This window comes from Triturus cristatus, chromosome 7 (assembly GCF_964204655.1).
Source record: "Triturus cristatus chromosome 7, aTriCri1.1, whole genome shotgun sequence".
In the NCBI taxonomy this organism is placed as follows: domain Eukaryota; kingdom Metazoa; phylum Chordata; class Amphibia; order Caudata; family Salamandridae; genus Triturus; species Triturus cristatus.
Genome location: NC_140590.1, coordinates 230,650,327 through 230,671,273, shown reverse-complemented (window position 1 = coordinate 230,671,273; position 20,947 = coordinate 230,650,327). Strand labels below are relative to the sequence as shown.

The window sequence follows — 20,947 nt, the reverse complement described above, 5'->3', positions numbered from 1 at the left end:
ACCTGATCCAAAAGGACGGGTATGAGTGGAAGGGGGTATCTGTTCTTAACTGTGACTTTATTTATGGTTCTATAGTCAATGCATGCCCTCAATTCTTTGTTTTTCTTCGGACCGAAGAAAAGAGGAGAACTGACGGGAGAGGTAGAATGGCGAATAAACCCCTTGAGCAACAAATCATCCAGATACTCTCGTAAGTAATGGGTCTCAGGTTCTGATAATGCGTAGACCCGACTACAAGGTAGTATAGCCCCAGGAACTAAATCTATCCGGCAGTCATAGGACCGATGAGGAGGCAACTGAGATGCCTGCGACTCAGCAAAAAACATCATGGAAATCTTGATACTCTTGTGGCAAAGAGGGAATCCTAGTTTCGGAACTTTCAAGAAGAGAAGCACAGTATAAAGGTGTTATTGGAAGCTGCCGTTGTTGATTACAGCACTGCGAGCAGTGCACTGAATCTAAGGTGACGGTTCTCTTAACCTAGTCAATTTGTGGGTTGTGCAGTTGCAACCAGGGTATTCCCAAAATTGCTCCGAAGACAGGAGTATCAATCAAATCGAACTGGATTTGCTCCGAATGACCATCGGCACAGATCATGGTTAAAGGACAGGTTTGGTATTGAATTAAACCAGAGGTCAACTCAGAGCCATCAACTGCTCGAACTGGTTCGGGTGTCTCCTTCTGAATGGTAGCAATATCAAGGGTTTTGGCTAGTCCAATATCTAAAAAATTACCTGTTGCCCCAGAATCAAGAAGAATGGGAATTACCTTTCTAGTTTGGGCTTTTAGGATCATAGTCACTATAAGAGTCAAGTGTCGAGGAGAGGAGGAGACAGTGTTAGCCAGATGGTGAGGGGAGACCCTGGTATCAACAGCGCCCGATAAGGTGGTCTCTTTCCTTATCGGGCTGACTAGTTTTCCGACTGATCATTTTGGGAGCTAGTAGTGTCGATATTACCAATTACCTTTCGTGGAGCGTTTGGTCTTAACGAACAATCACGAGTAAAATGACCGGCTTTTCCACAATAAAGGCAAAGTTTTAATCGTCGTCTACGGTCCTTTTCTTCCTTAGTTAACGGTCCACGAAGACTGCCTATTTGCATAGGCTCTGAGGCATCTGAATTGGGGTGAACTGCTTCCTTCTTCTCCTGTTTTAAGAACAATAGTTTCATGTTTTCGCCACAAGTTTTTTCCCCTTTTCGTTCACCCAGGCGATTGTCTAAGCGGAGTACTAACTCAATGAATTCTGAGCAGTCAGTAGGCAGATCTACAATTTGAGCAAGAACGTCCTTTAAATCATCCCGCAAACCCCTGTAGAACAAGGACGTTCTTTTTTCGTTAGATCATTCTGTTTCAACTATTAATTGATTAAAAGATGTAATATAAGACAGTAAATCCTTATTTCCCGACGTAAATTGAGTAATTCATTGTCACTAGATTGAATGAAATGATGTTTAGCAAAAAGCTTTCGCATTTCATTTTTAAATTGTGGGAAATTGTGTAACAACGGGTTGTCTCTATCGATGAATGGAATTGACCAGGTAGCGGCTACTCCACCCAAATAGGACAAAATGAAAGCCACCTTAGTAGCGTCCGAAGGAAAAGCTGCAGGGCGACATAAAAAGTGTAGCTGGCATTGATTTATAAATATATCATATTTACTACTGTCGCCAAATAAACGTTTTGGGGGGGCTAGAGGCACTGAAGTGGGTGTAGTAATACATACGTTAACTGGTTGAGAAGCAGGGATCTCAGTGGACGTTGAACCGAAAGTAAACCGCGGGGGCTGTACTAAAACTTTTGGCCTAACCGATGCTCCTTCCCATGGATTATCACTTGGTTTGTATCGTAAGAGATCATTTTTAAGGAGTGCGTTCTCATTTTTCATGGATGCTACTTCTTGTTGCAAATCTAAGAGTACTCTAGAAACGTCCTGCATATTTAAAGCCTCTTGCCCTACTGTATTTTGGTCTGTGGAAGTGTCCATCGCCCAGGTTGACTCTAATTTTTGTGGCTTGACTTTCTGTTGGTTTTGTCTCACCACTCACCTGAACAACCAGGAAGTCAACAGGAGCGATGCTTGTACCTCTACTCTCACTGTATGCTTCCCAGGGCACTGGTTACTTACAGTGCGCCTGATAAACATACAAGGAGGGAAAGGGTTTTGGGACGAGAAAGAGACAAGAGAAGAGACTTGATCAGATTCCACGATCAAATTCTGCTATCTGGACCAGCCAGGACACAGAATCGTCCACGTCGTACTGCAGAGAACAAGGAAATAGTAAACTTTATGCTTGTCTACCTATTGAGGAACTCTTTCTTTAACTTTTAAAACACTGTGATGTAATCACCTGATTGATATGCGTTACTCTTCCTTAGTAGTGATGTCTTTCTAATCTTTATACTGTACTCAGCACATTTCTCATATTGTCATACTTAAAAGACTCTTCCTCTGTAAAAGAAAATAATAATTTCCTCTGAAATTCTATTGGCCATTAAACTCTATATTATCATATTCTAGGTACACTTTACCTTTGTCTCCTTCTTTGTATGTCCTTACGATTTTCTCTGTACTGCATCTCTTTTTCTTTTTCAATAACTTTCCTCTAAGCTGTATAGGGGATAGGCTTGATAAGGATTGCGTTACAAAGTCCAATAGTTTAACTGCGTAATAACAACCTTTAACTCTGCCTAGACAATAATACACTCGCAAAATGCTATACAGATAATGTACAAACTAAAGGAAATTCTTCAGGACAAATCACATTAGATATAACTTTTATCATGTTGCTTCTGTTAATCTCCAAAAGTTCGAGTGTCCCAACACGAAGAAAAGTACTGCTTCAGTTGTCTTATAAGGCTTTCTGATTGTCTTTATATACCCACCTTGATTAACTTAGCACAGTTTGTTTCTATGCACAAATATCAACTGAAGTACCCAAAAGTAAACAACACATGTCAGCTTTATGCGCGAAAGTAAAGAAGCTCCCTAAGTACTGGGACTTAGCTGAGAATGAAACACCGCCGGATCGAGAACTGGAAACGGGCGTCCAACGCTGCTTCTTTTCTCCAATCGGCGTTCTTTCTAGAAGTCCCGAGCCGCTCTTGAGTCCCTCGAAGCTCAGCGCGCTGTCCAGGAAACCGAAGTCGCTCACCCCGGTACAGTAACAAGAAGAAAGTCAAGCGGGGGCTCCAGGGTAACCTAGCTATTTATAGGCTGTGTAGTGTTTGGGGCCCTAGGCCCTCATGCTGGGAATGACTGACGCAGACACATGGTTAGATGGTGGGTTAACTGGCCACGAGCACGTGCGCTCGGCCCTTTTATTAGCCTAGTCACCTAACCCAGTGACGTAGGTGGTGGGTGGGTGTAAAGTGTAGAACATACACTTCTGAACACTAGAACGTGTCCATGCTAGGACACTACATTCCTCCCAATCTTTAATAACAAAACCCGGAGTCAAATGTCCAACCTAGGGGAGAAAAGACATATATATACAGATGTAATACAGTGACTAAACTTCTGCAGAGTCGCTCACGCTTCAGCAGCCTGGAGTCACAGACGATGTTCTTCCTGTCGCGGACGATGTTCTTCCTGTCGCGGACAATCACCAGTTCACTGTGGCACCAGTCATGGGTGCTCGATGGAGTTAGTCTGTTTGACGGCTCTGCCTTGAAGTTGCTCTCACAGTCTTTCTTCGCTTTACTTTCTTGGCGACAAACGCAGTTGTTGAGTTCTTTTGGTTCAGCGCTAGATGTTGCCATTTATCTTTTTAGTCCAGTCCTTTTCTTTATCGGTGGCGTGTGTTCTGTTTTGCAGAAAAACGGGTTATTCGCAAGACACCCCTCTCACCAGGATGCCCCTCTCACAGGTGTTCCCCTGCCACGGGATATCCTTGAGGCCCTCTTCCTCAGATCTGGCCTGGGTTCAGTGTCCTGTATCGTGTTACTCCCATGCCGATAAGTACGGGTGCGGAGGAGACGGCAGGTCTCACCTCAGATGCCGCAGTCAGACCTGGAGGGTGGCTGTTGGCTCCTGTCTTTAGCACGCGAAGTCTTCATCCTCCTGAGACCTTTGCTGAAGGGCGGCTGATGACCATCTCTCGTCGCGGGGATACTCTCTCTCACCGGCATCCCTGAGGCCTTTGCCCCTGAGTCACCACGGCTGGCATTGACCAGTGTCCGTGTAACCCCAAAGGTGGGTGTTTCGAATGGTCCGGCCTGCTCACCTCTGCAGATCCCAGGTGTGCTGAAAGCATCATCAAACAGATGGTCTTTTCTCCGTGCCACGGGTGTTCTTCAGGACTTGCGCACTGTGTTCTGATGCTTGTCACCTTCCTTGTCTTTGAGGTGTGAGTAGTCTTGCCACACTCTTCTCCTTGTCCTCTATTTCTTTCTCCGTGAGGCTGTCATGTCACTCTGACTTCTTCTTTTCCTTACAGTGGCAACCGTGCCACTCCGATCTTTCTTTCCCCTTTTCCTTTAAGTGGCAGACGTGCCACTCTGATGTCATCCTCCTTCTTGTAGTGGCAAACGTGCCACTCCGATATCTTCTCTCATTTCTTGTAGTGGCAAACGTGCCACTCTGGTCTCTTCATCTCTTCGCTTCACGACCTACTCTGGACCGTTCCTGTTCTCCTCTTATCTGGCCAGGCTTCTCCATGCAGCGCGCGCACTCTGCACGTGTTCCCCCTGGTCTTGTCCTCGTCCGAGAACACTCTCTTCATCTTCTTCAGCATTCCGAGTTAGGGTCGTGACCTTCTCTTCATCTTCACCTTTTCACCAGTTACTTCGGTTGAAGTTCGTGGGGCCATGCTCATGGTCCGCTTCGGTCTTCTCCCTTTCACCAGTTGCTTTGGTTCTTCTTGAGCTTCTTGGACCACTTGACGGTCCGCGCTGCCGATCACTGGCAGGATATCTTCGGTCTTGCGTCAGACCTCTTTGTGCAACTCCTGGCGAGTCGGCTTCTTTGGTGCGACCATGTGGCAGGTCGGCTGGGCCTTTGTGGTGCGACCGTTCGGCTGGTCGGCTTGACCTTTGTGGGGCGACCGTTTGGCAGGTCGGCTTGGCCTTTGTGGTGCGACCATTTGGCTGGTCGGCTTGACTTTTGTGGGGCGACCGTTTGGCAGGTCGGCTTGGCCTTTGTGGTGCGACCATTTGGCTGGTCGGCTTGACGGGGTGCATCACGTCGTGTGACTACCTTTGTCCGCTGCCTTGTCAGGCGCTGGTGCGTGCTACTCTTCGTACCGTCGTGGTACATCTCCAGTGTAGCGTTGCTCCTAGTATCATGATCACTTGATGTGGTGGCTTCTTGGCGCCACTGGGTGGGGCTCGGCATCCTTGCCCGCCAGTGTTGGATACTTGCTGCGCCCATCCTCTTCAGTGGGTTCCTCTCGTGTAGGCGCTGCAGTGTACCTTCCGCGTCCGGGGTACAACTGCGCTGAGTCCGTTTGTTCTCTTGAGGGTTCGCTCCACTTGATGCGGCGACAGCGCAGTCCTCGCTGGGGTGGATGTGGCTCGACACCGTTCTTCTTTCTACCTCCTTGTTGCTGCGGGATGGCGCTGCATCCCTGTGGCACACCGTCTCTTCTTCCTGTGCTTCTGTCGCGTTCCTGCGCTTCTGGCGCATTCCTGTGCGCCTCCGTCGCACTTCCCGTGCGCTCACCATCGCGCCTCCGTCAGACCTTGCGGTACTTGCCTTGCTGCCTCTTCTCTCTTTCCGTCGGTCTCCTGTAGCTGCTGTCTTCACTTGGCTTGCTGTAGGCTTGTTGATGTTCCTCTTGCTGCAGTACTGCCAGTGGCCACTGGGTGGCAGTGATGCTTTTGTTGGGCTTCAGCAGCAACCTTCTGTACTGCCAGAACTCTATCCCTCGTTTTCCTTTTCTCCATTTCCCCAGGCTCCGGTAGAGTGCAGAGGGCTGGAGGGGAGCTGGAGCCAGGCAGACCAGTGGAGTCCAGATGAGGCTGGAGCAGTGGAGTCCAGGACATGGCAGCAGGTAAGTCTTTTGTTTTTTTTTTGTATTTAAGTTGATTGAAAGGCAGGGGGCACAGGCACTGCAGAGAGGATGAGGCATCTTTCTATGGGCACTTGTTTAGTGAGGCGCAGGGGGCACAGGCACTGCAGAGAGGATGAGGCATCCCCCTATTGAGCATAGGGGCAGTTGGTGCTCTCACGCAGTGTTTTATTCATTAGTGGCAGCGCTGGCTGCGTGCTGCTCGTGAGGGCTCTGCTGGGGGTCCTGTAAGGTAGGACACATCTTCATGGCCGGCAGCGGCCATTCCTTACATTTAGGATCGCCCTCATGCGGGGTAGGCACCCGCTGGTAGTGTCTCTATTTGTTCTTGTACTGTCTTTGCCTCACGGGCCAGACAGGTCTCGCGCTCCTTCGCGGGTGGGCTCCGCTTTTTCCTCAGTTCGTCCCGCCCCCCGCAGCAGGTCTCGTCGCTTCACCGACCGCGCGGGGGGGGCTGCTGGTGCCGCTTCTGTTGTCCGTCGCGGGTGGGCTCCGCTTGACACTTCTAATTCTCCCACCCCCGCGGCAGGTCCCTTCCCTTCACGGACCATGGGGGGGGGGGGGTTTCGCCGGTGCCGCTCGCTTCTCAGCACGGGGTGGGCTCCCGCTTTCGCTCTCTGCTAATTCCGCCCCCACCGCAGCAGCAGCGTCACAAAACTCACACGCTGCGGGTGGGGGGGGGGGAACGTCACGGCATACCTTCAGTCGGCGGGGTGGGCTCTCGTCCGGCTTCCTCGCATGGACTTCACCACACGTGGCCGTTAATTCTGGTGCGGCTCCTGTTTGGCCGGCGGGCCTCTTGTCTCCCGCGGGTGGGCTCCGCGTGGATCGCTGCCCCTTGGTGGGTCGCGGCCGATGCGGGTGGGCTCCGCACGGTCCGCACTGCCCCTCCTTCACCGGGCAGGTCGCGGCCGATGCGGGTGGGCTCCGCACGGTCGGCACTTCTCCTTCTGGGCGCTTCTAGGCACCGCGGCAGGTCGGGGTGGGCACCCGACTACCACGCTTCCTCCCTGGGGCACATCGTCGCCTACCAGTCGTCGTGGCGGTGCGGGGTGGGCACCCGGTCACCGCAGGGCCTGCTGCGGGCTCCGCTCGCCTGGCTGGCTTCTCGGCGCGTGGCGCCTTCACCCGGGGGTGTGCTCACCGGGCAGTCCTCTTTCCCCCTCAGTCATCGATGGTGCGCCGATTGGGGGCTGCACATGCGGGGTAGATTACCCGCCTCGTCGCCATTGTAGTGTTTGGGGCCCTAGGCCCTCATGCTGGGAATGACTGACGCAGACACATGGTTAGATGGTGGGTTAACTGGCCACGAGCACGTGCGCTCGGCCCTTTTATTAGCCTAGTCACCTGACCCAGTGACGTAGGTGGTGGGTGGGTGTAAAGTGTAGAACATACACTTCTGAACACTAGAACGTGTCCATGCTAGGACACTACAGGCTGGGGTTTTGCCGTTACCGATCACGTTTTCCCCTTGGTGACATGGCAACGTGATGTAACGGAAGCACGTGTAATATAAACAAAACGTGCTCCTAACTCTGTGCCAACAACGTGAGGTTCCTAATTATGTGCAAAAGGAAAAAAGAAATGCGTGTCTTTTTCATTTACATGTATCCTTAGTTATTGTCCAAAGTTGCCATCAGACTGTCCTGTAAGCATTAAGTTGGTTCACAAGTAAATCACACACAAGGATCTCCATGATTAAAGACGTTCCCTTGTGATAGAAGACATACCGAACACAATACAGGAACATTGTGGTGTATTTTCCTGACACGGTGGTAATAAACCGTCAATGTGAGTTGGAAAGGCTACGACCTGCGGTCAGAGGTTTTCCGACTCACATCGTAATCAGGCTATAAATGTACACAAAACCCACAAATAACACTATAATTAATCCCTGTATAACCCCCTACATCACAACCCTAAAAATAACCTTATAAAGGACTTACCTGTTCTGACAAACAGCAGCACCTTTCCGCGTCCTACATCCCAGAAAAGAGACACTAATAGACAACAAAACAGAAGATAGCTGTAAAAAATGGCTGATAAATTAAACTAATAAAAGACTATCTCCCTACAAAAACTAATGGGAAAATAAGAAAGAAATGTTGACTAAATGTATTAAAAAATGGAAAAGATTATTAAACATTTAAAACATGTCAGAAAACATTGTAGAAATGTTAGAAAATATGTATATGAAACAATTTAGGTATTGTTAAAAACATGTTAAACAATAGAAAAAACTTGGAAAATGCAATACTATTTAAATATGATTAAATATGATTTACATTGTTCATTTAATGTTAAAATATATTACATTTTATTTAGCTACATATAAATGTAAATTTTTAATTAGAACTATCTATGCTTAAAAATTTAAAAATAATCATTAAATAAACATTGAAAAATAAATAAAAATGAAAAAATGTGATGCGTCTTTATTCTATGAAAATATGTAGTTAATAATGCTATTTATTACAAATATACACATAACTACTTATTAAATTATCTTTCTAAACACCAACAAAACTAATTAAATGACATAGACCACTCCCACTACATATAAATACCATTTCTAAAAAATTACTTTAAACTGGAATTATAAAATTAAATAATGAGACTCCAATGTAAACCACTTTAAAGGAAGTGTTGGACATTAAAAGTGTGACATTTACAATTTCATTACAAGACCGGAGGCTACCATTATGCATATAACTTTTAATGCGTCACCAAGCAGCCGCATACATCATAAAGAAGTGAAGTTCCAGAATAGAACAATAAGGAAACATCAGCCGTGAGGACATAACAATCAGCCTCTTTTAAATGCGGCTCCAAGCAGATAAGTCAAGCTTTACTACTTCTCTTGCCTTTGATGTTATTTAACTGCAATTTATTTACATTATTAATGTTTGTGTTAGTATTAATCGATCGCTAGCTGATTCTTTCTTGCTACAATATTTTTACTGCCATAATGGGCTAATTTAAACCGTTTTGGGTTCCCCCCCACCCCCCCCTTCCTGCCGCCGGTTTACCAAGCTCCTATTTTAGTCCTTGGTCTTCCTCACCCCCCCCCCCTACTCCTTTTGAAGCTGCCTTTTGCTTCATTCTTTCTCCGCCTTTCTAGCGTCTTTACCGGACCTCCGAATCTAAAGGCAGTGCGACCCCAGGCCTCCGCTTCATTACCTCTGTGACCCCAGGCCTCCGCTTCATTACCGACACCACTCGTTGTAGGAAATGCTCTCCTTTTCTTCTTTCGCGTTACTAGCTTCCTTAACTCGATGGTGAGAGGAAAGTACCTTGGCAACACGCGCGCAACGTTCGCGCATTGCCAGGGCACTTTCCTCTCTCTATTCAACAACGTTGCAATGAGCTCGAGCTGTTTCTCATATCGCTCGTTAGTTACAAGAACCGGTTAACCCCTACTCCCTCAGTATTTGATCAGTTTTTTCCTTACTAAACCTTAATTGTTAACGGTTTAATCCCCTTTGGAAGGCAAATCATTTATTTTCTGAAGAGGTTACCTCTTGAATAACCTTACTATCTTCATTTACCAATATATTAAAAAAAAAAAAAAGGTACTTTAGGTTAATTAGATTTTATTTAAAAAAAAAAAAAAAAAAAATATTAAGAGAGAAAATATATATTACATATAGAATATTAATAATTATTTATCAGTGATCATATTTACAAGAGATCAGTTATTTCCCTGTGCTCCTGATTAATATGTCTGATCTAGACTCGGATGAGGCCACTGCCCCCATCCCTAATTTGGAAAATGAGGCAATCAAAAATTTGATTCACGACGAAATGAGATCTTGTATGTTGTCTACCTTATCAAAAGTGATTACTTCAAAAAGATCACTCCCCACTGAGGAGAATGAAACTCAACATACTTTTGGTGATGACGATCTCATTGAAATTCGGGGAAAAAGGTCTAAAAAGACTAAAAATATTGACTCTATCCCCAAGAGCACGACGGGAGGTCTCAGCACCTCAAAAATATTGGGAGGTCTTTGCACCTCAAATACTTCAGGTGTCCCTTGCGGCACAACTTTTAAAGGTGTCCCTTGCGGCACAACTTTTAAAGGTGTCCCTTGCGGCACAAATTTTATGGGTGTCCCTAGCGGCACGAACTATCGAAGTGCTCACATATCTGATACACATCTTGAGCAAGATGTTGATGATGATTTTATCGATGACGATGCCTCCGTTTTTCCTGATGAATATATCCTCGATCTAGATGAGGACGATGAGGATTTTAACTCTCAACCCTTAGACGATGATTTGCCTTCCTCTTCAAAGGACACCATCCTTGACCCTTTAGGCGGTGAGATGTTCTCTCCCCTTAACATTAAGCACCCTAGAAGCAACGAGTGGCTTCCTCAAGAGCACGTTAGTAAATTCATAACTAAGTGGCTAAGGAACACTCTGGAGAGGGACACACGTAGCTTACTAAGATCAGAATGCTCTAGACCCTTTATAGAGAATAAGGTTTGCCAGACTCCAAATCTTGACCCTGAATTAATTAAATATCTTTTTAAACTTGGGCGAGATCCAAGAAAGGGTATGGAAAGATCTTTCAAAATTTGCCAAGATCGTTTATTAGACGTCCTCGGACCCCTCGCTAAGATCATCGACGCCGCAGAGGATAGTTACCTTAATGGTTCAGTACTGAATACCGAGGCTATCCGAGGCTGGAGCCAGAGGGCCCTGGTCTTCTTGGGCAATGCTTAATGCCAGCATCATTTCCGAGAGAAGGAGAATTGTTCTCACCAAAATCAGTCCAAAATTGAGCGACTTGGCGGATAAGGAGTCCACGAACAACCCTAAAGGGCTATTATTTGGCGAAGACATGATCAAGACCTTGAGCAAATACGTCTCTACCTTTACCGCTCTCGACAAGGCTAACCAGAACATGAAACGAGTTTTCAACAACTACAACCTTTTTGGCAGGGCCGGAAGAAGAGGCCAATCTTCCGGCCGTTTCAACCGAAGGCCATACTCCAGGTCCAGGGGTTACGGAGGTAGAGGCTACCAACCCTCAAACACTCCTCAATTCTACCCCCCAAGGGGGAGAGGATTTCGCTCGAGAAATTTCAGAGGAAGAGGATCATCCACCGACTTCAACCCTCAAAGTGAGTACTCTTCCATCCAACCCCCCTTTCCCCTCTCCAAAAGTAGGAGGCAGATTAAAACATTTCGTTCACAATTGGAAACTAATTACCCAAGACCCTTGGGTTCTGAGTACAGTGAGTGGTTTTATGATAGACTTCATAGATACTCCGATTCAATTTTCTATACCAAAAAGCATCCCCTTGTCCTTAGATCAAGAAAAAATTATAGAAGAAGAGATATCCTCTATGCTTTTGAAAGGAGCGATAGTAGAAGTACCCTTCCATCTGATGAGATTTGTGAGCACTCTTTTCTTAGTAGAGAAAAAAGACAAGGGTTGGAGACCTGTAATAAATTTAAGGGAACTCAACAAGTTCCTTCTTTACAGACACTTCAAGATGGAGGGTATCCATCTTTTAAGAGATCTTCTTCTGGAAGGAGATTGGCTTGTGAAATTAGATCTGAAAGATGCTTATTTCACAATTCCAATGGCCGAGTGCCATCAATCCTTTCTCCAGTTTATATGGAAGAATCATCTTTTCCAGTTCAAAGCCCTTCCCTTCGGCCTTTCATCAGCCCCTTGGTGTTTCACCAAGGTGATGAGAGCCGTGGCCTCATGCATACGGGAAAAGGGCATCCGTCTTATCATATACCTGGACGATATACTCATCCTATCTCAAGATCACTCTCAAATTGTTCAGGATATGAATTTTGTAATAAACCTCCTAGAAACTCTGGGTTTTATAATAAACAGAGAAAAGTCTATTCTTTTCCCCTCAAAGGAATTAGAATTTCTGGGTTTCAACGTCAACACTACGACTTGTCTTCTCCTCCTTCCCTCCAAGAAGATTTCAAAAATAAGAAAGGTTATAAGACACGTTCTCAAACAAAAGGACTTATCCTTAAGGGAACTAGCCAGACTTCTCGGTCTGCTTTCCTCTTCCATTCAAGCTATCTTCCCAGGCCCGTTGAACTATCGAGCTCTCCAAAGGATAAAAGGGAAGGCTCTAAGAGCAGGTCTTTGGTACGGAGATCGAATCTCGCTCAACCAAGATGCTATTCTGGAACTCAATTGGTGGTTGGACAACCTAGACGCTTGGAATGGACGAGCGATCTTTGGGTTAACCCCAGATTTTGTTTTAGAATCAGATGCCAGTCTTCACGGATGGGGTGCATGTTTCCTAGATCAGAACACAGGCGGAGTGTGGTCTCAGGTAGAATCTTCCCTCCATATAAATTTCCTAGAGCTTACTGCCGGTCTCTATGCTCTGATGAGTTTCAGAAAATTTCTTCAGGGGAGATCTGTCGTTCTAAAGATGGACAACATGTCTGCGGTTGCTTACATAAACCGTCTTGGAGGTACAAAATCCGCAGATCTCTCGAACCTAGCGAAGAAACTTTGGATGTTCTGTCTAGAACACAAAATCTCCCTAAGAGCGGAATATCTTCCGGGGAAGGCGAATCTTTGTGCCGATTGGAACTCAAGGTTCCTCCTAGATCACAGCGACTGGAAGCTCAACACCTCCGTTTTCAATTCTCTCAACAATTTCTGGGGTCCTTTCCAGATAGACCTCTTTGCGAGCAGATTATCTTTCCAACTTGCGAATTACTACAGTTGGATGCCCGACCCGGGAGCTCTAGCCGTGAACGCATTTCTTCAATGCTGGAAAGGGATCAACGCATATGCCTTTCCCCCTTTCTCAATGATTCAGAGAGTCCTTCAGAAAGTCAGACTTCAACAAGCTTCAATCGTTCTAGTGACTCCCTTTTGGCCATCCCAAGCTTGGTTTCCCACTACCCTAGAACTTTCTTGCGATCTTCCCTTCCTAATTCCTCCCCTCGCAGATCTCCTCTCAGACGTGGACGGACACATTCACCCTCTAGTCCAATCAGGGAATTTGAACCTTCTTGCCTGGAGAGTGTCAGGAGATCCAATCATCTCTCAGGGCTTTCATCAACAGCTTCTACTCTCCTCAGCGAGTCTTGGGCTCCCGGAACACACTACCGGTATAACAACATCTGGAAAGTTTGGTTACGTTGGTGCCTGGAAAGGGACCTGGATTCCGTGGAGGCTCCTATCGTTCACATAGTTAATTTCTTAGTCTTTCATTTCGAGAGAGGGCTTAGTTATAGATCAATTAATTGCTATAGATCAGCAATCTCTGCAGGTCATGCTCTCATTAATGGAAAGACAATAGGCAAAAACAACATTGTCTGTCGAGTCCTTAAAAGTATCAGACTTAGAAGACCTCCTAAACCTAGATACCAATTCCTTTGGGATGTCAATTTAATTCTTGATCTTTTCTCTAGTTGGCCTGACCATAATCTTCTGAATAGGAAGAACCTTTCTATCAAGTTAGCCACTCTTCTTTGTTTAGTTTCTTGCCGTAGAGTTTCTGATGTTAAGGCTCTTGACATTTCATATAGATCTTATGACATGTTTGGAGTCAAATTCGACTTGTTCAGAAGAACCAAAACTATGTCTGACTCTATCTTTTATCCCAAATTTGATCTTTACCCAAAACTTTGTGTGGTTAACTGTATGAAAGAATATGACTGTAGAATGAGTTCTCTCCGCCCTTCTGGTGTGAATCAGTTACTCATCTCCTTCGTTAAACCTCACCTAGGTATTAGTTCTGCTTCTATCGCAAGATGGGTTAACATCGTTATGGAACTAGCAGGTATTGATTTAAACATTTTTAAACCTCACTCCATCAGAGGCTCTATGGCCAGCAAATCCTTCTACTCAGGTGGTAACTTGAATGATATTCTTAGAGCTGCTGATTGGTCTAATTCTATTACTTTTGCTAAGCATTACTGCAAACCAATTTCTCATATGTCTGATGTTGTATTACATAGCTACCAACATGCATAATGGTAGCCTCCGGTCTTGTAATGAAATTGCGATTCTCCTATTACCATGACTAGAGAATCTAGATTTCATTAAAGACACGGAGGCTAACATTATCCCTCCCACCCTTCCCAGGGTGGTTAATTTAGTACTGTATTTATATCCTATTTGCATTGTTTATACTATATTTTATTCTATGTCTCTCTGCCTTAATTATTTATGATGTTCATTTGAAATGTTTACTTGTTTTTACTTTTATAGTTTTATACTATTCTTTCTTCATTTAATTTTCTTTTTCTTGCAGATAATCCATCTTAACTTTACGATCTTCATTGTTTTTGGAAGAATCCTTTCTTCGTTTCCTGAGTTCTCCCTCGTTTCTGTGATATCCTCTACTACCTATGGAATCTTTCCTGGAGTCTAAATTTTTTGGGACTTATCGTGCTATATTCCACAATTTAAAAGAGGCTGATTGTTATGTCCTCACGGCTGATGTTTCATTATTGTTCTATTCTGGAACTTCACTTCTTTATGATGTATGCGGCTGCTTGGTGACGCATTAAAAGTTATATGCATAATGTTAGCCTCCGTGTCTTTAATGAAATCTAGATTCTCTAGTCATGGTAATAGGAGAATCGCAATTTCCACTCCAATCTAAACCAGTTTGGAGAAGGAGTAAGACACTAAAGGGGGCGACATTTACTATTTCCACTCTAATCAAAAACAATTTGGGGAAGGTCTTGAACACTAAAGTATGACAGTTACTATTTCCACTTCAATTGATATCAATTTGGGGAAGGTGTTCAACACTATAGGAGTGAAAGTTACTGTTCCCAATCCATCTATACCAATTTGGGAAAGGTGTTGGCCACTAAAGGGATGACATTTATTATTCTCACTCCAATTTATACCAATTTGGGAAAGGTGTTGGACACTAAAGCGGTGACATTTGCTATTCTCACACCAATCAAACCAATTTGGGGAAGGTGTTGGACACGAAAGAAGTGACATTTGCTATTCCCACTCTAATCAAAACCAATTTGGGGAAGGTGTTGGACATTAAAGGGGTAACAATAATATTTCCACTACAATGTAAAACATTGTATGCACGGTGCTGCACACAAAAAATTGTATATACACAATCAATAGTACATACTCACACTTAGGGGATGATTATGATGAGTGTCGGAAAGCCTTCGACTTTTGGTTGGAGGCTTTCCGACACTCATCATTGGTTTTAATTCTGACCTGCTGATAATGTTACAGCCAGTCGGAATTGGAATCGGTGGTCATTCTGGCAGGCTCCGGACGGGCTCCAGGAGCCGGTCTGCCAGTCGGAGACTGGCCCGTATCCCAAATGGAAGGCGATTCCGTCTTCTGGATTACGATGCAAGGTGTCTGGCAGGGCTTCCATGAGGCCTTTCCGACATGGAAACCCTGTCAGAAAGCGTGTTTGGGGAAACCTAGCAGGGCCCGCTTCTGGTTTCTGCCTCTGGTTTGGGGCTGACGGGGCACCATAGGTGTCCCCTTGATGATCCCTGCGCCTTGTGGCAGGCACCTTGAGGTGCCTGCCATGTGGATGAACACAGACTCTCATTCCGCTATGGGAGCTTGTGTTACCGCAGTCTCACCGCCATCGTAAGCATGTTTTCCGCCTGCCACATTAGAATGGTGGGTGGAGGGGTGGCAGTCGCAGAGACCGACCGCCACGGATCCGACGGGCTCAAGGAGCCCTACGGACCATCAGAGGGATCTCGGATCCCTACAATGGTGGCGGTGCATACCAGGCACTGCCATAGGAATTATGATGTCCCTCCCTGCTGACCGTTTCATAGAGGTTTACCCGCCATGAGAAGGCTGGTGGAAAGGGACATTAGGGGCCCATAGCGGGCCCCCTTTTACTCCTAGCCCTCAGTGTTGGGTTTTGGGGGCACCTATGGTTCCCCCTTACATATCCCAGCACCATGTGGCAGGCAGCACATGGCGTCTGCCACATAGTGCAGGCATATGCACAATGTGCGCTTTTTGGACTGCGGTGTGTGCTGCAGCCGGCAGCACACACCGCAATACAAAAAATACACTTTGCAACAGCCTTGAAGGAGGTTGCATTGTAATTCAGGGTGCGGGACCGCCAACAGCTTGTCGGGCGATCCCATCCCCAATACGATGGTGGTCGGACGTAAATTGAACCGCCATTGTAATCAGCACCTATGTTATCCATTTCCTTTAAGCGCCGGTATAACATTAGTTCAAAACAAGGGAACAGCATTAACGACCTCAATAACTCCATAAATTATCAAAAACGAATCACCAATCATGAACGCATCAGTTTTCTGTGACACTCTGGGCCTGATTCACAAAGGTAAACATACACATTTGTGTAAATTTACGATTTTTCAGTATTGACAAAACTGCATTTAATAGTATGTTTATGAGTATGGAGACTCCACACCTGTTAGAAACGATGTACTGCTGATTGTGACTCACATTGGGCCATATTCACAAGGGTAAATTTACACATGTTGGTTTATTGTGTAAAATTACTACTGCACCTACTAGTAAGTTTACACATTTTTGCTATTCAACATTTCTTAGTCTAAATGTACTACTAGATGCAAACTTACATGTCTCCACTTCGCCAAAAGAAGGGGTGGAGCTTGCTAGAAATGGGTCTGTGAGTGGAAAGTTATGACTACTCACTTTTCACATGTAGACCAGTGGGACGTAGATTTCACTGTGGAAAAGAATAGGGAAAAATAATAAAGTTGAATTAGTTTTTTTGTAAATATATATTTTAATGCAAATTAAAATATAAATTCACTTGAAAATATTTATTATTAACTTAAAACTATCAAAATAAAATATAACTACATGTTAACTAAATGTTTTATTAAAGAAATCAATAAACAAAATATATTAACTTAATTTATTATCATTATATAAAATGATTTTTAAAAATCCCACTATCGCTATAATTTTTATGATTATTGTTTAGTAAAATATTTCAACCATATCTGTTTAATTATTTTAATGAATTTCCATTTTTTAAATAAAAAATTAAAATTGCATTAATGAAATATTAATTTAAATAATTTTAAAGAAAATAATTTACAATTGAATATTGATAGTCCCTGCTCCCACTGTTTTCAGAGGGAGTGTGTTGCAGTACTTGTGGGTGACCCTGGGTGTTGTTAGACGTAATACAAAGGTGGGCTAGATTAGAGTTATGACAGTTTTGGGACATTTTGCTGTAATTACTTTGGAAGTATAGCAGCAGAAGGGAATGTTAATGAAGAACAAAAATAAATTTACTGGCAGCTGCTTTAGATTGTCACAGGTAAGTCCTTTTTGATCTTAACAATACCATCCATGTTTCCCTTCCATTTGTAAGTTTGCGGCATTTGTTGTTCTTATACATGTGTCACAGTAAATTGTTTCATTGTAATTGTAATAAGCAGATACGTTTAGATAAAGGGATACATGTTTATTAAACCACAAGATGCATGTGTCCATAAGACAATGTCATAATTGCTGCTTCTATATACATATGGTGCATATATAGAGGAGTTTATGGCTGCTACCAAAACTTGTAGAAATGTCATGAAAGGTAATTGTGCACACCTGACCATGAAAATATTGCTGCTTCTATTCAACATATGGGTATTTCTAAAGAAAGGGTTTCTCCAGCCAATAAAACCCACCCAGTGCCATATGCATATATGTATGTATAAGAAACTTTCAGGTTTTATTTGCTCTAGAAAAAAAATCCTACTTTCAATCTTTACCCCATCTTTCCTCTCTCTGACTCATCCCATGACATCCCCATTACTATGAACCCCCAAACTTCCATCTCAAACTTTCCCTTCTTTGTTTAGCCATGTCACCCAACTAACAGGCACATACAACCACTAGTTACACAAACAACGTACTTCTTCCCCTATCAATCCATTCCCATCATCTTATCTCTACTCTAAACTCTACTAAACACACTCGAAAAAAAGAGCACAAACCTAACACAAGTAACGCAAAAAAATTAAATAATTGCTAATCTATCTAATTATTAGCCTCTAATCTTGGGTTCCAGAGCAGCATGCTTTTGGTCACAAAGTGCTTCAATGCCTCCACAATGGGTAGTATGCGGTATATAAATACCATTCACAATTGCAATTACAATGATCTGACTCTTTTGAGAGTGGGTGTTTGAATTTGAATGTTGCACCCTAAACTCTCTCTTTACTATGTTTTAAGCCCTCCTTACACCTGCTTGATCCCGTCCCATTTAGTAGTAAATAGTCCCCATTTTTCAGCCATTTTCCCAGGTTCCTCACACAATTATCAATAAAAAAAGTATACCTATGTGCAGAGACATCTGCATAGAAACAATAGGAGAGGCGAAGTGGGAGGTGTTCTTGTGTAAGTTTGTGAACAATATTTTCTAATATGTGAGTAGTAGTATTGTAGTACTACTAAACGTACAACAAACTGGAGTTTGTGAATAGGCCACATTGACTCAGATTAGCATGAGTCTATCTTGCCTGAGTTCTGGCAAAAGGAGGGTCTGAGGAACTTCGATTTCCGATCGCGATCGAATCGACCGCCATTTTGTGCTCCGCCGCCATTTTGTGTTGCCATCACTCAGGCAGCACGGCGAACAAAGTCTAGTCTGCTCTTTCTGCAGCTTCGTGTTAAAAACAGCCTTTCTGCCTCTATTTGCAAAGCTGGTGTTAGGACTGGCCGAGTACACTAATCCCTGTCTGATTTTCTAATCCCCGTCTCAACTATCTGTTGATTCACACTATTCTTTTCTGACTTTATCTTATCGTCTGGCCTTCACTGTCCTCTGCTAGCATTCTCTCGTTTCACAACTGTCCTCCAACACACACAAACGTATCTCGCCACCTGCAAGTTAGTTACGAATCCGTTAATAAATTAGTTTGAGGGAGGGGTGACAAACATAGTTGGAGGAGAGGTTTCTTCGAGTCATCTGACACTTTGTTTTCCAATCTCTCCTATTGGTTCTGTCATGTTTTCCACCTTTCCTTATTGGTTCTTTTCTTGTATGCTCTGGGTGTACATTTGGTTAATGTATATGTTTCTATATGGTATATAAGATTGTGCGCCACAGAGTGAAGTGGCCGTCTCCTGAGAACCTACCTTGTGTACTTCTGGGATAACTGTACTAGCTGCAGCTAATAAATCTGATCTTCTAACGCCGACAGAGTGTCCCGTGTCTCTGTGTAGCTAAGCAGGTGAATCCAGGAGATTAAGGCGTAGCCTGTGCCGCCAGGCCCAAAAGGTTCTGGTTCTTCAACTGGAGCCCAACATGGGGAGGCTTCAGTGGTACCGGTTCTGCCCGAAGTTCGTGAGGAACCCCGCAAGAAAATTCTGGAGGGTTCGCGAGCCACATTAAGCGACCCCTGTATGTCGAAAGTGGTCCGAAGGTCTTTTGCAGCGCGGTTACTACTTCCTGACGGCTACTGACGACCGCTGCCCTGACTGCCGCCCTGCCTTGGCCCTTTCTTTGGTGATGTATGGTAAGGCGAGACGATAGACGGGCCTCTGTTGGTGTAAGAAGACGTCCTTAGTTAAGTGTCTTCGTGCCGCGCCCACAATTTTTGTTCTTTGGTTTCTTAGTATTTGTGGTCCTTAGATTCGACTATTGCAATAGCCGAAGCCGAGGGTAAGTGCATTTGTGCTGCGTAAACTGAGTTTTACCCCCTTGAAGTTTGTGAACAGTCCGGTGAAATCACGAGATGCCTGGTCTGACTAAGTCTGGAGAATTTTGTTGCTTGGGTTGTGATAGGGATTCCCGACTTGAGGACTCTTGTCCGATTCCTTCGGTTGGAACTCCCACATTTGAGCTCTATTCGAAACATGGTATTGGCCCCATTGCCTTTAACAAGGCATGGACCCGATACACAAAGAAAGATGGTGTTTTAAAATGGCCAGAAAATGGTAGTTTTGATCCTGATGTGTTAGACAATTTAGAAGCAGTTCTATTCAAAAGAAAAGACCGTCCGGCAATGTTTGACTCTTTCCGCCTTTGGCGTAAGGAAGCCAAACAGAAAGAAATTAAGCAAGCAAAACGAGATAGAAAAGCACAAGGTATGACAATTATACAGGCTGCCCAACAATTCAAAGATGATGAAATTGATAATGCAACTGAAATTTCAGAGAGACAGCATCGCATGGCGATAGATAAATGCTATCCGGTGTTGCCTGTTTCCCCTTCTGAAAATAAGAAAGATATAGAAGAAGATCCCCTAATGTCCCATTTATTGAGGTTGCCTCCGCCCTATGCACAAAATGCCAATGCACCCCAATTGTTACAGCCTGTTCAGCCGCCAGCGGTACCTCCGCCTGTTCCTGCTCTTCCGCATTTGCCTCCTCCAGTATTACCGCCTCTGCCGGTTTTACAATTAACTTCAACTTCTTTGCCCTCATCTCCTGATCTTAGATCTCCTCTGCCTTCTGCTCCTCCTGCAATTATCGGTTCTCCTCCTGTCAGTTCTCCTAATACTTTGTCTCCGATTCTTATGTCCAATTCACCGTCTGTGCGTAAGCGTCTCACAGACACTGTCACTGGTATTTTATCTCCTTTCTTTGAAGCTTTAAATATGTCTCCGGCTTTTGCTCGAAGACAGTCTCGTAGTCAGTTCCCAGATTTTGAAGAACGAGAAAGGTTAGACTCTCTTGCACGTAAATGGATCAAAAAGGGTCCTCAATACAGTGTGCTTGATATCATGTCTACTTTCTCGCAATGGAATGCGCCTACGCAAAGATATGTTTTTAATGCAATGTGCGATACTCTCATTAAAGAATGGTAAGATGTAAATTCGAGTCCGATCCCACAAGATCTGTTAGATGTTCAGGCTGATTTATTCGATAAAGGACTTATTGTGGGTTCTAAGGTTGAGAAAGCTGTAAGGACACTTATTTCTTATAGATCCTTATTGTCCTCTCAAGCTTTCCTTGA

General features: G+C 44.4%; 1 long non-coding RNA gene across 1 annotated transcript in view; it reads right to left on the bottom strand.

The window, feature by feature from the left end:
* LOC146809279 (uncharacterized) overlaps window positions 1–20,947 on the bottom strand; it is a 271,123-nt gene that overhangs the window by 58,322 nt on the left and 191,854 nt on the right. Inside the window, exons 2-3 of the long non-coding RNA XR_014966385.1 lie at window positions 16,672–16,705; window positions 7,958–8,011 (exon numbers count right to left, since the gene is read on the bottom strand). This is a non-coding gene — a long non-coding RNA (uncharacterized LOC146809279). The remainder of the gene's footprint in view (window positions 1–7,957; window positions 8,012–16,671; window positions 16,706–20,947) is intronic.